The sequence below is a fragment of the Vipera berus genome, assembly GCF_964194415.1.
Source record: "Vipera berus genome assembly, chromosome: 2".
NCBI classification, from domain to species: domain Eukaryota; kingdom Metazoa; phylum Chordata; class Lepidosauria; order Squamata; family Viperidae; genus Vipera; species Vipera berus.
Window position 1 is genome coordinate 195,874,734 of NC_138203.1, and position 15,773 is coordinate 195,890,506.

The window sequence follows — 15,773 nt, forward strand, 5'->3', positions numbered from 1 at the left end:
TTTTAAAAAATGTTTTTCATGCCCTCCAAAGAATGCCTTAATTTCTCCTCTCTTTTGACCTACCGAACTCCTAGCAAGTTATCTCCAATGCTCAGGCATTGAGTATCAGCTATATTCATTTGACACTTAAAGAATCTTTCCTCACTACGTGGTTTGATGTTACTCAGCTATTCTGTGATAGAACCTTGTGAGTTCCTCCTAATTGTCCTGCTGCCTTGGTTGGAAAAGGTATTGCTTTCACTTGTGAGAGAGGCAGAGGCAGTGGTGGGATTCAAATACCTGAACAACCGATTCTCTGCGTGGATGCAGGCCCAGGCCTCCGAGGCCTAGAATGGACTTCCGGAAGTGACATCCATGCACTTCCTGTAGGCCGTTCAAGGCTTGGGAGGCCTCCTCCAGGCCTCCCAGGCCTAGAACGGACTTCTGGAAGCAGCATGGGTTCAGCTGGTTCTCTGAACTCAACAAAATTTAGCTACCGGTTCTACTGAACCGGTGCAAACCGGCTGAATCCCACCACTGGGCAGAGGGCATCCTTTGAGTCTTCCAAGTTTCCAACTGCCTGTCATTAATCAGACTCAAGAGAAGACCTGTTTTTCATATGTATTCTGTCTTTGGGCTTGAAAATCTATCAGTATTTTGCATTGGGTCTTTCAACCTGATACAGACCTGGGTAGGGATTTTGGCACATCCAGCGATTTGCATTTGTTTTCTGGGAAAGAATCCTTCAAAGAGAACTTAAGCCACAATTAAATAGATTATGCTGGTATCCAAATTCTTTGCAAGGAAACTTCATACAAGATGTTTGGAAAAGCAGGTTAACATTGATCTATATATCTCTTCTTTTTAATGTATAATATTTAGTTTATTCAAAGAGAGTTAAAATAAAAACACTGAAATATTTTTTTAAAAAAAGGACAAGAAGAAAAAATACAACAAAGACATTAAACAGAAAAAAAGTATCTTTTTAAAAAGACTAACACATATATACCTTATAACAGTGGTTCTAATCCTTTTCTTCACCATCAACTCCCTTTTAATACCATTTGTGGCCATGCACTATGGCCACAAACCCCCACAAGACTTTAGATTTAAACCCTAACATTTCTTTAAGCCTTTGTGGACCCTCTGTGATGACATCATGCTCCCCCCAAAGGTCTGCAAGGGGATGGACAATTTGCCACAGCCAACTTGCCATGGGACAACTAATTTTTGTCAATCACATTTCATTTTGTCTCCTTTTGTCTCCTTTCTTTAATGAGTCTATTCCACCATTTGTTATTAGTGTAGCTTTTGTCCTGTGGTAAATTGGCTGTGGTGAGTTGTCATAGACCCATCTGCAGCCCATAGGTTGAGAACTACCACACTATATCATCCCTAGTTGAATGCTGATTAATATAATACAACGTTAGTTTCTTACCCCTTGCAAAACAGGCCAAAAGAATTTTAAACTACTAAACTACTAACCCTGTTTGCAAATTGTTACCCTGTCATCTATATACTATATTAATAACAGAATAGTTAACAGGGACAACAATAATAATAAAAATATTACATAAAAGTATAAAAATAATAAAAATTATTAATGATAATAAAAGAAAGACAAGATTGAAATTCCAAAAAGCTCTGTTAAGAAACTATTATTGTAATCAACTCATAGAAAATTTACCATGGCTTCAGTCCCAAATCATCCCAAAAATTAACCCTAACTGGTTCCGGATCAAATATCCACCTTTGTTTTTTAATGCCATCTCTTATCAATTGGTGATTGATTAAATACAATAAGTCCAATCTCCAAAGCCAAGCTATCTTCCCCCAAAAGACCACATGAGATTGTTCCTCAATTAAATGTAATGTCTATTTCTCACTCTCCTTCAAACCTCTTAAAAAGACTCATTTACCACTTATCCACCTAGAGAGTTCTCTGCTATTATATAAAATAAAATAATAAAATAATAAAAATAAAAGCACATGTTTGAACTTTAGAAAGGTGTATGAAGTTGATTCTGTTATTTCTGAGTCTATGTTACCTCCTGGTCAGTTAGCTGCTGGAAAGTCACACTGAAAGAATCCCTTTTCATTGGTTAGCACCAGTAACTATTGGGAGAAATGGTTAAAGAGTAATCTGAGTGACTGCAGAACTGGAGCAATTCTTCTATGATGAAAGATTAGAGCAGCTTTTCCCAGCCTGATACCCTTCAGTCAATCCTCACTTTGAACTAATTTTCTTCCTGAATGGTTCTAATACAATTTTTTTAAAAAAATAGAAAATGGGGAATTAGTGGCAACCTTAAAATTGGTTTTATTCAGATTTGTTTGCAGATTTAAGTAGACACCAATCTTGTTACAGATTTCTCCAATTTTGGCTTTATTGAATTAGTATATGCACCCTCTTTCCACATTTTGGCGACTAATATTTGGCAGTGATGTACTCATGTAGAATGAGTGAAACTTAACTCACTTATAGGAGAGATTATATGCAGAACCAGAGGACTGGGTCAAATGTGTCACCAGTTTGGCGCCACTACTCCCCCATAAGAGATCTAAGTCTTGTCCCCCTGTGAATTTCATTGACTCTTATTTAGCACCAGTTTGCCTTGACTGCTAGTAGATTAAGAGCCTTGTGTATAGGTAGCATGAAATAAACCCATAGTACTTTTGAACTCTATCCCAGCTCCTGGTTTCTTATGCCTGATATCAATATGCTTTTCAGCAAAAATTTCTGTTGATGAAGATCACATAAGATTGTATAAGAATCTCACTTTGGCTGAGATTCTAGTAGACTACATTAACCCCTTATTAATTGATATACAACTAAACCCACAAAAACCTAATGTTCTTGCTACATGACCTATAAATAACACCTCTACATAGGCAGAGCTGCCCAAAGTGTCATGAACAGAAGGTTCAAAAGAAAATGAAACACAAGGGCATTACAGAAGCAGTTGTCTACTGGATACTGAGAGTATGGAAATGGTCCTGTGTTATGCATGCTGTGTCAAAGCGGTCCAGCTCAATTTGCCAGATCAGCCTTTTCTATCCATTCAGTAATGCTACAACCGCACAAATTGAAATCCACAATAGCTTCAATAAATACAACACATTTTCATTTTCCAGTACGGTTAAAAGAAAAGAATGGCTGAAGAAATAATTTAAACAAGTATAGGCAACTTCAAAAAAATAAAAAAATAAAAAAATGAAAGATCATCATAATCTGTGTGGTGCTGGAAAAGCACATTAAAGTTTATATTGGAAATAAAATAAAACTGCCAAAATATTATGAAAAGTATCACATTTCTTGAGTGAGCATTGCTAGGGTCAGAACAGATATTGCTTTTAAATATGTTTATCTGCAGATTAACATAAAAACCATTCTGTCTGGTTTCCAATAAAAGGGATTTACTTTGCGTTTCCCCCGCCTCTCAAGGGACTGGAGTTCAGATTCCACTTGCAGATGAAGATGGATGAAGTTAAGCCTGACAGACAGAGATGAAGCGGCCTGCTTGAAGTAACTCTTCAAAGCATAGCCCTTCAGTGGGTTTTCTAACTATCAACTAATACCATGAAACCCACCCTGCGATTCCCTTTCAGGGTAAACAGCACTATGCAAAGTGCAGAAAGGGGGTGATACATGTAGTCCATGTCTTACGACCGCAATTGAGCCTAAAATATCTGTGAGTTTTGCTTCATTTTATGACCATCTTGCCACAGTTGTTAAGTGAATCACTGCAGTTGGTAAATTAGCAACCTGGTGAATGTGGCTTCCCATTGACTTTGCTTGTCAGAAGGTCACAAAAAAGGTGGTCACGTGACCTTGGGACACAGCAAGAGTCATAAATATGAACCAATTGCTAAGCATCTGAATTTTGATCACATGATCGTGGGGATGCTGCAAAGATCATAACTGTGAAAAATCTTCAGTGCTGTTGGAACTTTGAATGGTCACTAAATGAACTGTTGTAAATCAAGGATTACTGAGTCCTACGGGAGAAGGGCGGTATATAAATCTAATAAATAAATAAATAAAATAAAATAAATACCCGTAGTAAGTCAAGAAATAAGTAATAGTCAAAGAAATTAAAGGCATTAGATAGGACAAGGAAATGTTATAAATCTAGTTTATAATCTAGTGAGAACAATTAACAATTAATCTAGTGAGGACAATGAAGCAGTGGAACAAACCACCTTCAGAAGTTGTGGCTGCTCCATGACTGGAGGTTTCTAAGAAGAGACTGGACAGCCACTTGTCTGGAATGGCATAGGGCAGGGGTAGGCAACCTTGGCTCTTTTATGACTCGTGTACTTCAACTCCCAGAATTCCTGAGCCAGCACACCTGGCTCAGGAATTCTGGGAGTTGAAGTCCACGAGTCATAAAAGAGCCAAGGTTGCCTACCCCTGGCTTAGGGTCTCATGCTTGAGAAGAACTCCAAGGTCCTTTCAACTCTATTCTGTATATTTAGTTTACATTAACATCAGTGTTGCTCTCCCCATATCTGTTTATTTTTGTAAACTTTACTTCCGTCACTTGCATACCATTTGATACCCTGCCTTGATCTTGCAACATCACATCCTTTTAATCGTCTCCTCAACTACATCCACTTGCAGATTTCTCAGTTTTCCCTTTCCTTACATTACCATTGCTCATCTATCATACACTTCTTTGTAACTTAAGATGCATTCACTCCACACGACCAAACCAACTCAACTTTTTTTTTCATATTGGTCACTCACTTTGGTATTCAATTCACATTCTTGTTCATTTCTTACTTTATCTTTTCTTCTTTTATGATTCATGTTTTTAAGTATCCAATTCCTATTGTGTTCTTTTTCTTTTCATATTTCTCCTGCTGTACTCAGTTTACCCTTTCATAAACAAAGTGGGCAAAAACATATTTTTATATATTATCACTGTTGTTTCTTTTGATCAACTTTCATTCCTCAGAATGATTCACAAGAGATCTTATCTTTCTGCCAGCATTTTTATGTCTAAGCATTTCTCCCTTAAGTTCTACTGATGTCATGGTTCTGATAAATGAGACAATTCAAACAAATTGCAGGCATAGTTTGTTTTCACTATTGTTTTTATTATTTTTATTGTTCATCTGTATACCTTCCTTCCTCTGTACACCGCCCCGAGTCCCTCGGGAGAAGGGCGGTTTATAAAAACTAATAAATAAATAAATAAATAAATAAATAAATATTATTTATCTAAAAAGTCTTAGTAATGAAATGAAACATTGGCACTCATGGAGGGATGCCAGAATCTGAAATCTCCTTCCCCCAAACCCATCATAACACACACACAATCCCCGCCCTTATCTACATGTCATAAATCACATTATCCGATTAGTTTTACATATGACTTTTCACTTCCCATTCTGTACGCAGGCTTTTGTTATCTTATCACAACTTCCAGGTGATTTCCTCCATCCCAAATGAAGCAATTAAAGTAACAGGCTGTCTCTTATATTGTCAGTGCAAAAACATGTCAATGTTTGCAGCATTGACATTCGGCCCCCCTTACAAAAGAACAGATCCTGTAATGTAAACAAACACAAGTTAGGAGCTGGCTTTTGGTTTGTTGGGGTGTTTCTCATAAAACTTTTTGATAAGTCTGCCAGCTTTCACATCGCTAGATTTCACCCAAATGGCATCAGACAATGGGTATCCCTTCCATTGTACTAGGTACTGCAATTTTCCCTTAAAGATTCTAGAGTCAAGAATACGTTTCACTTCATAATGGGTCTGACCTGCTACTATGAGGGGTCCAGGTGCTTTCTTAGGGGGAGGTCTTAAGGTGGAGGCTTGAAAAGGTTTCAGTAAGCTACAATGGAACACTGGGTGAATTTTCCCCAAAAGTCTGGGGAGTTTCAATTTTATTGTGACCGGGTTGATGATTTTCACAATGGGGAAAGGCCCCAAGAATTTTGGTCCCAATTTCTTGCTGGGTAATTTGAGACATAAATATTTAGTTGACTTTCCCTCCACTTGGAATGTTCTTTGGGGAGCCCTCTTTTTATCAGCTTGTTTTTTATAAGTCTCAGAAGTCTTTTTTAACCCTGTTTTCATGTTTCTCCAAACCTCTTCCCACCCCCTCACCCATTGATCCAGTGTTTGGGAAGCAGAGGGCAACTGAGGATAGTCAGGCATCAGGCTGAACTCTTTTCCTGTGGCTACTCTGAAAGGCATGTAGCCAGTGCTGCTGTGAATAGAATTATTGTAGGCCACCTCAGCGAAGGGGAGGAGGTCAGTCCAGTTTGTCTGTGGGTAGGAAACATAGCATCTGAGGTATTGCTCCACCCTTTTGTTAGTGGATTCTGCAGCCCCATTGGTAGCTGGATGAAAAGCAGATGATAAGCCTTGAGATGATCCAATTAATTTAAGGAAATTCCTCCAAAATTTTGCTGTGAACTGTACTCCTCTATCTGAAATTATTTGTTTAGGGGTGCCATGCAGTCGGTAGATATGTTTCAGGAACAATTTAGTCAATCGTTGTGCAGATGGGAGTCCATTACAGGTGATAAAATGAGGCTGCTTCAAAAACAGATCTATCACAGTCCAGATGACAATATTTCCTTTGCTGTTGGGTAGGTCTACAATAAAGTCCATAGCTATTTTTTCCCATGGTTGGGAAGGGTCTGCTACTGACTGCAGTAGCCCAGGGGTTTTCCCTGGAATTCTTTTCATGGTGGCACATACGGTACAACTCTTGACATAGTTTTCCACATCTCGTTTTAGCCCTGGCCACCAAAATTGCCGGTGGATGAGGTGTAGAGTTTTTAAATATCCGAAGTGTCCAGCCTGTTTTACATCATGGCTGCATCTGAGAGCATTGAGATGGAGGGTTTCAGGTAGATACAATTTCCCCCCATGTATGCCAAACCATCCCTGCAGGTTTGATTATCTTTGAACCATTGATTGGTAAGGAGCTCTCATTTTATCTTCTTCACTCCCGGGTCATCAGGATTAGGGGTTCTGTGAGGCGTGCAGCAGGTTGTGAACTGGGGATAATTGTCTTGTAGACCTCTTCGCGTTCACTTTTGTACTGTGGCAGTCAGGATAGCGCATCAGCTAGGAAGTTTTTTCTTCCCGGTATGTAATTTAAAGTAAAGTTAAAACGGTTAAAGTACTGTGCCCATTGCACTTGCTTTGGGGACAATTTGTGGGGAGTTTTTAGTGCCTCTAGATTTTTGTGATCTGTCCATACTTCAAAAGGCACCTTGCTCCCTTCTAAATAGTGTTGCCAGTTTAATAGCCCCCACCTAATTGCGAAGGCCTCCTTCTCCCAGACAGTCCATCTCCTTTCGCCTTCCATGAATCTCTTAGAGGTGTAGGCATAAGGTTGTAGGACTCTACTTTTATTCTTTTGTTGTAACACAGCTCTGACTGCCATGTTGCTGGCATCTGCTTGAATTACAAAGGGCTCCCTGGGGAAGGAGTGCTTTAGAACTGGTTCAGCCGCAAATAGTCTTTTTAAATTCTCAAAAGCTTTCTGACAACTCATAGTCCATGCTAGTGGCTGGCCAGGTCATGTTTTTTCCCCTCCCTTGCCCGTTTTGAGTAGTTCTGTAAGGGGTAGAGCAATCTCGGCAAAAGAGGGAATGAATTGACAGTAGAAATTGACAAACCCTAGGAAGCTTTGGAGCTGTTTACGAGTCTTTGGGGGCTACCATTCAATTATAGTTTTTACTTTGGCTGGGTCCATTTCAATGTCCTCATCTGAAATTCTATAGCCAAGATAATCTAATCGGGTTTGGTGAAATTCACATTTCGACAATTTGACATAAAGTTTGGCATTCAATAGTTTCTTTAACACTTCTCTGACCAGTCTTATGTGATCAGTCATATTCGTACTGTATATCAGAATGTCATCAAGATACACCAGAACCCCTTTGTATAAATGTTCATGTAGGACCTCATTAATCAACTGCATAAATATGGCTGGGGCCCCCTGCAGTCCAAATGGCAAGACTTTGAATTGGTAGCTTCCCAAGGGGCAGTTGAAGGCCATTTTCCACTCATCCCCCTCCTTTATTCTTACCTGGTAATATGCTTCTCTCAGGTCTAACTTGGTGAAGATGCTCCCCTTCGCCAGGTGGGTAAGTCTTTCAGGAGGGGAAGAGGGTATTTATTTTCCAAACTCACCATGTTCAGGCCTTTATAGTCAATGCAGAGACAAAGAGAACCATCTTTTTTCTCTTTGAACAACACAGGGGCTCCCACAGTAGACTTGGCCCGTTCGATGAATCCCCTCGCTAGGTTTGTATTTTTTTAAAATCCCATTTATATCCCGCCCTTCTCCGAAGACTCAGGGCGGCTTACAATTTAAGCACAAACCAATGTGCTTAGCAATAGCCTTCATTCTATGTATATGCCTGCTTATTAGGGCTTTTGCCCCCCCCCAAGCGGCAGAGTCAGCTTAATTGCCCCCAACAATCTGGGTCCTCATTTTACCTACCTCAGAAGGATGGAAGGCTGAGTCAACCTTGAGCCTGGTGGGATGCGAACCTGCACTAATTGCAGGCAGCTGGTGTTACTTAAGGAGGCATTAGCCCACTGCTCCACCAAGGCTCTTCTATCCACATACCGCTGCATCTCCTCCATTTCAAGGGGGGACATAGCATACATTCTTGGTTGGGGGAGTTTGGCCCCTGGTAACAGTTCGATGGAACAATCATTGGGACGGTGAGGAGACAAGATATCTCATTCTTTCTCACTAAATGCCTCTGCTAGGTCCTGGTACTCGCTGGGGATGAGCGGCTCACCAGGTGGCCATAAGGCAACCATGTGTGCTTGCTCATTGGGTGGGCTAAAGTCTCCTGTAACATCTGTTGAATCAATGGGGGGGGGATCAGGCCCTATGGGTAATCTCACAGTTCTCATTCCTTTTTCCCACCAGATAAATGGCATCCATTTGTCTAGCCTCCATATTCTCTACTGGAGTGGTTCCAGCTTGACGACGAGATAAGCTCAGTTATTTGCTGAGGTTTGGAGATTGGCCCAAATTCATCTTCCCACAGAAAACTATTTATTATTTCCTCTTCAAAAGTTTCACCAGCAGCCAGGCTTTCCCTTTCCATCTTGAGGATTCTTCCCTGAATCTTTGCCAGCTTATCTCTCTTACCGGAGACAGTGGCGGGGGTTTAGGACCCCGCTTTGAAAGAAAGGAGATTCTGGCATGATATCATGGTTCTGATAAATGATACAATTCAAACAAATTGAAGGCATATTATTTATCTAAAAAGTTGTAGTAATGAAACGAAACATCGGCACTCATGGAGGAATGCCAGAATCTGACATCTCCTCCCCCAAAACCCATCATAACACACACAGAATCTGACATCTCCTCCCCCAAAACCCATCATAACACACACACAATCCCCGCCCTTATCTACACATCATAAATTACATTATCCAATTAATTTTACAAATGAGGTTTCTCTTTCCATTCTGTCCGTGGACTTTTGCAATCTTATCACAACTTCCAGGTGATTTCCTCCCTTCCAAATGAAAAGCAATTAAAGTAACAGGCTGTCTCTTATATTGTCAGTGCAAAAACATGTCAATGTTTGCAGCATTGACAACTGAGATGCGTACATTCGCCTATTTCCTCTTGCTTTTTTGTGATTTATGTACAATGTATCATAAATACTCCATTTTCCCTGTCAAATATAATTACCCTAATGTTTGATACATCAGTTTTTAGATCCATACTCAAATCATATAACCTACCTAAAATTCATTGCAATTCATTTGAATTCTCGGCAATAGTATGACGTTATCTGCATATAAAACTACATATACATTCACTTCCCCAGACACACATAATTACCAGCATTCCATATATATTTATCTATAAGTAAAGTAAAGGTAAAGGTTCCCCCGCACATGCATGCTAGTCGTTTCCAACTCTAGGGGCTGGTGCTCATCTCCGTTTCAAAGCCAAGGATGTCTCCGTGGTCATGTGGCCGGCATGACTAGATGCCAAAGGCGCACGGAATGCTGTTTCCTTCCCACCGTAGTGGTTCCTATTTTTCTACTTGCATTTTTACGTGCTTTCGAACTGCTAGGTTGGCAGAAGCTGGGACGAGTAACAGGCGCTCACTCTGTTACACGGCACTCGGGATTCGACCCGCCAAACTGCCGACCTTCTGATCAACAAGCTCAGCATCCTAACCCACTGAGCCACCGTGTCCCTTTCATATTTATCTATATAAACATTAAAAACCAGGGAGATATCACTGATCCTTGTCTTGCTCCCTACTCAGTGTTGAACCATTTATTAAGAATCCCAATTATTTTCCTGCATGCTTGGTTTTCATTATATCCTGTTTTTATTACATTGAGCAGCCAACTTTCAACTGCATGCTTGTGCAAAACATTTCATAATTCAGTTCTATTTACTATATTGTATATTTTCTCTAAATCAACAAATTGGTTATAAAGGTTAGGTCCAGAAGATCGGTACCAGTAATGTCTCTATCTTTATTTAAGGTTATATTAACAGATTATTCCAAGACTAAAACTATTTTTCCCCTCCTCTCCTTTTGCTTTCTAAAAAACTAGGAGGATCCATATGTTCCCCATGCGTTTCCCCTTTTTGTGGGCTGAGACATCTTTTACATGCTGATTGTCCAATGTGTAGCTCTTCCTCCTGTTTTCTAAAGTCTTTCCTATATAAACTTTCTCATTTTTATACTTTTCTCAATCACCTGCTATGGGGCAAAAATCTAGGCTATGCACTATCTAGCATGAAACTACACAGTGCTCCCCAAATTTTGCTCACTGTTGCCTTATAACCTTTCATTTAGAATTCCAGAAGGCACCCAAAACAAACTAATTTCCCAGTTCTTTGTGCATCCATTCTTGCTATCTTCTCTTTGTAATGAGGCAACAATATCAGCATACTTCCAATGGTCAGGCCAAGATATTTCCCTCAGCTAGCCATCCCACAAGCAAACCTCATCCATACAGTATTTTAACATTTGCCTAAGTATATATACAGTTGCAGTCTTGCCATTTTTAACTTTCTCACAGTATTTGTGGTTTTTAGTGGTTTTTCTCATTAACACAGCATCCATTTTCATGCTTCAAAATGTCAGTATTATTCCCATAAAAATTTCTAAGGTCCTCCTTTCAGGATTCCCTCGCTGCATTTTATCTCCATTTATTCCCTTTACTCTGTTGGAGATTTCTTACTTAGCCATCTTCAACCAACAAAATCTCTTTGCATTTCCTCTTCTTTTTTTAAAAAAAATCTTAACTAGACTTCATTGCAGAATATGTCTTTTTCATCCGTATTTTTGTGGCAGTAATTCTCTTCTATGCATTTTTCCTCATTTAATAATTCTTTCAAGTATTCTACTTCATACTTTCCAAACATTTCTGGGTGACATTTTTTTCATTCTGTTCCATGCAGCATCCACATCCTCTTTCCCCATGTCCACTTTTCATTCTTTCTGTTAGGAGATGTTTTATTTCTCTCTGTCTCACACTCTCTCATATGGCATTTATACTTTCTGCTCTAGTTCTGTTTTTAGTTTCTGGTTCTTTCTCATCTTTCAATTTCTTCCATGTGCATTTTCCCCAAGCTCCAGTCTTAACACTACCTAAAAATGGTCTGTTACATATTTGGAACCTCCTAACCCCTTTGTAGATATTACCAATTATTTCAGCCTTTCATCATAAGGAATCATATCAGTCCAATCATGCCTTTATTTATATTCATTCCTTTGCATTTATATTTGAACAGTGGTACCTTGGCACTCAACTCATCAAATTTGGTACTCAATGCATTTTGACACAAACATTTTGTCCTGGTACTCATTGTTTGTTTGGTTCTCAATGCACAAGCTAGAACCTATCAATGTTGGCTGCCTTGTGACTAACTACATTATCCCTTATGGGAAAAATGGTACTCATAGTTTTTGGTACTTATTGCACCTCCCAGAACCAATTAACAATGAACACAGAAGTACCACTGTATTTCATTCCTTTATACAAATAGACTTCTTAAACCACATTTTTGAAACAGATTTTTCTATAAGCAAATACTCACCAAATAGTTACTATTCTAATTCATTCTGGGTTCTCCAAAAGACTCAATCATATTTTTTGTTCCATTGTTCCCAGCCATCCATTCCTTTCACCTGTTACAACAATCTTTCCCCAAATCATATTCATTCAAAATATTGCATTTTCCCCTTCCAAATTCCTCAAATTCCATTTTCACCATTCTCTGGAGCATAACATGCAACTATTACCAGCTTATAAATTCTTGCTTTCATACCCACTTGTAACAACCTATAGAACATTAATTACTTCTTGACATACATTTTAGCCTTCAGCCATAATACAACCTACAGCTTCGCTTTCTTGAATCTATTCATCTATCCCATTTGCTTTGATCCATATCTCCTACAGTCCTGTTTTCTGTTATTAACTGAATCCCATGGTCATTTGGTGAGGCAACTTCCTTCTGGCTTCCCACAACTAAAGTCACTGGGGAAGCCGGCAGGAGGTTTCAAATTCCACGCTAGCAGACAGTAAGTGACTACTGCCAGATGGGGGAATGAAGGAGATTCTCTGTTGCATAAGGACATTAAAATGTCTTTAAAAGAACATAAGTAGTTCATGTGGCAAATGAGGTGAGGCCTGGGTTTCATGATGAAAGTCAAGCAAAAACTGGAAAAAAAAGGTGAATACTTAATCGGAGAACGTGGATGAAAAAACCATTCTACATTCTACATACGCATTACACTAATTAGATGTGTTATTAGAGGTCTTTATTCTTTATCAAATTCTTCATATTAAAAGTGAAAGTTCCATCCCCACTATGCTTAGCTGATTTTAATATCAGAAGCAAAGAAGCAAAAAGGACTTTTGGCATATTGACTGCTCCTTTTGACATAGAATGGAGAATTGTGCCCTCCCCAGGAGAGAGCTGGTAATTGCAAAGCAACTTTTTAGAAATTTCACAAGAAAAATTAAAAGCTATATATATATATATAGTGAAGTCCCTATTTACACCAAAATGACACGTGTGGAATGGCTGCAGGATTGGAGTATGAAATTAGGCTATATATCTAAAGTTACTAAATATTTAGACAGATGAGTGGGAGATGAATGTAACGACCTCAAATATTTTTACAAAGACATCCTTGGGAATTTCTCATTGAACACTAAGTATTGAAGTCCTGCAATTCAGCTCAGAGAAAAAGGCTGAGCTGAAGCAGATTTTAATTCCCATTATAATTTTTTTTTCTATTTAGAAGCTGCTAGGGAATTTACATATATTAGAGGATAGAGGCCACTGAAAAGTTCATTATTAGTATTTTGGCTACTTAAACGTCACAAAGAAGAACAAGATCAATAAAACAAAAATTAAAGATTATTGCTAATTTTATAAGATAAGCCAGTTTATTGGTGAAAAATGAGTGGTTTAGCACAAGCAAGCTCTGTTGCAATGACAAGGAGATGTGTCCTTTCTCTTAAACCTTTGTCTACTCTTGATCAGTTCAAAGGGCTACATTTAGTGGAAGAGATATTGCTAAAACTAGCTCCTCTCGGGTTCAATGTTTGCTCACTTTGACCTTTGTGTATCAGATTATCTCCAGGGTTGTTGCTGCTTTCTTAACAAAGGCTAGGTCAAATACATGGGTCATGTTGCGCTGGCCTGAAACTGCAGGATATGTTCACTTTTTTTCTCCTTCTCAACAGAAAGGAAGAGATGCAGCAAGGATTCCAGTTGCCCTCCTGTCTCACAGGATATTGAATTTTTAAAAGATTCAGCTGTGCTTTGGAAATAAAAGTGAAACTCCTCAACATCTAACCCTGTCCTCTACTTCAGGAGATCAGGCGCTACCATAAAATTGCCCAAAAGAGCATAGCCCACATAACTTAAAGTTGCTGAGGTTGAGAAACACTGATTGAATGATCTAAGGGAGCCATTTTGTTGCCTCTGGCTAATCAGTGACTGATATCCCCCTCTCCTCTGAAGGATTCTCAGCAGCTATTGCAAACCAAGTTCTGCCGATACCAAAGGCAGAAAATCCAGTTGCTCTTTCTTGTTCCTAGGTAGTAATCATAAATGAACTATTTCTTGTCACTTTCTAGGACTCAAAGTCATCTGCCTTAGTTCACTTCACAGCAGAACCCTACGTATGAGAATCAAGAAGCATTGTTACCTGGAATGTTAGGCTTTATTACCATTTTAATAAAAGTACCATTAGCATTTTAGCATGGCATCCATGTCTTTTTTTTGAAGTTTAGGAAACCATGGGTTTCATTTAGTCAAAACAATTTCCTTTGATGTGCAAAAATGAGCCTATTCAGAAACTAAACAGGAAGGCTCTATTCTAAAGTCCATGAGTGTTGCCAAGTTTTAAAGAAACAAGCCAGGGTGGGAAAGGAGGAGATACAACATAAGGATGTTTTTTCTCACATCTAACCCAATGCCTTTTATTGTTTGATTCATCGCTTTCTGATGCATCACATATATTAAATGTATCATTTGTTTCTGTACCCTATATAAAGACCTGATCCCCATCTTAATGTTTTTGCTTTGTCTGAAGTACTTGTGATTCTTGTCAGGGTGTGTGCATGAAATTCCCACTTTGCAAAGCTATAGAGTATCTCTCTCAAATTTAGGGACTGGGTTCTTTCCTACTCTGCACCACTTGGGTGTCTGAATTTTAAAGGCAAGAACATTATTTTTCCTAGTGCTTTCCCCAAGCACCGTTGGGGAATTGATTTAGTATCCCAATATTAAAAGTGGCCCTTCTAATTAAAATGCCATTTTTTAAAAAAATCCCATTTATATCCCGCCCTTCTCCGAAGACTCAGGGCGGCTTACAATCTAAGCACAATCAATGTGCTTAGCAATAGCCTTCATTCTATGTATATGCCTGCTTATTAGGGCTTTCGCCCCCCCCAAGCGGCATTATTACAAAGTCAGCTTATTGCCCCCAACAATCTGGGTCCTCATTTTACCTACCTCGGAAGGATGGAAGGCTGAGTCAACCTTGAGCCTGGTGGGATGAGAACCTGCAGGCAGCTGGTGTTACTTAAGGAGGCATTAGCCCACTGCTCCACCAAGGCTCATATACACAGGTCATCATCAACTTACGACCACACTTGAGCCAAACATTTCTGTTGCTAAGCAACAGTTGTTAAGTGGATTCTGCCCCATTTTATGACTTTTCTTGCCATAGTTAAGTGAATCACTGCAATTGTTACATTAGTAACACAGTTGTTAAGCAAGTCTGCCATCCCACATTGAGTCTGCTTGTCAGAAGGTCACAAAAGGTGATCACATGACCCTGGGACAACAGTTGCCGAGCATTTGAATTTTGATCATGTGACTAAAGGGATGCTGCAACAATGTGAAAAATGGTCATAAGTCACTTTTTTCAGTGCTGTTCTACCTTCGAATTGTCACTGAATGGTTTTAAGTCAAGGACTACTTGTACGGCTTAAGAGAAACAGAAAATGAGTTGCTCCCCCCTCAGGAAGGAAGCCTTTTAAAAGAAACAGTATTCTACAGAAACACCCAGAAAATGTGTATAATTGATAATTAGCAGAGGTTTCAGAAGGTGAGGGAATCAATGGAACAGCATAAGCTTCTCACAAGTATCTGGAGCGGGAATTTCTTCAAATCAACTTTTACTAGGTTACAGGTTGCGTGTAGATAGAAGACCAAATGTCTAATCACACCTTTGTTGAAAATTGTAAGTCTCATATTTTCAAAGTGCAGATGAAAATACCTGAGAATAAA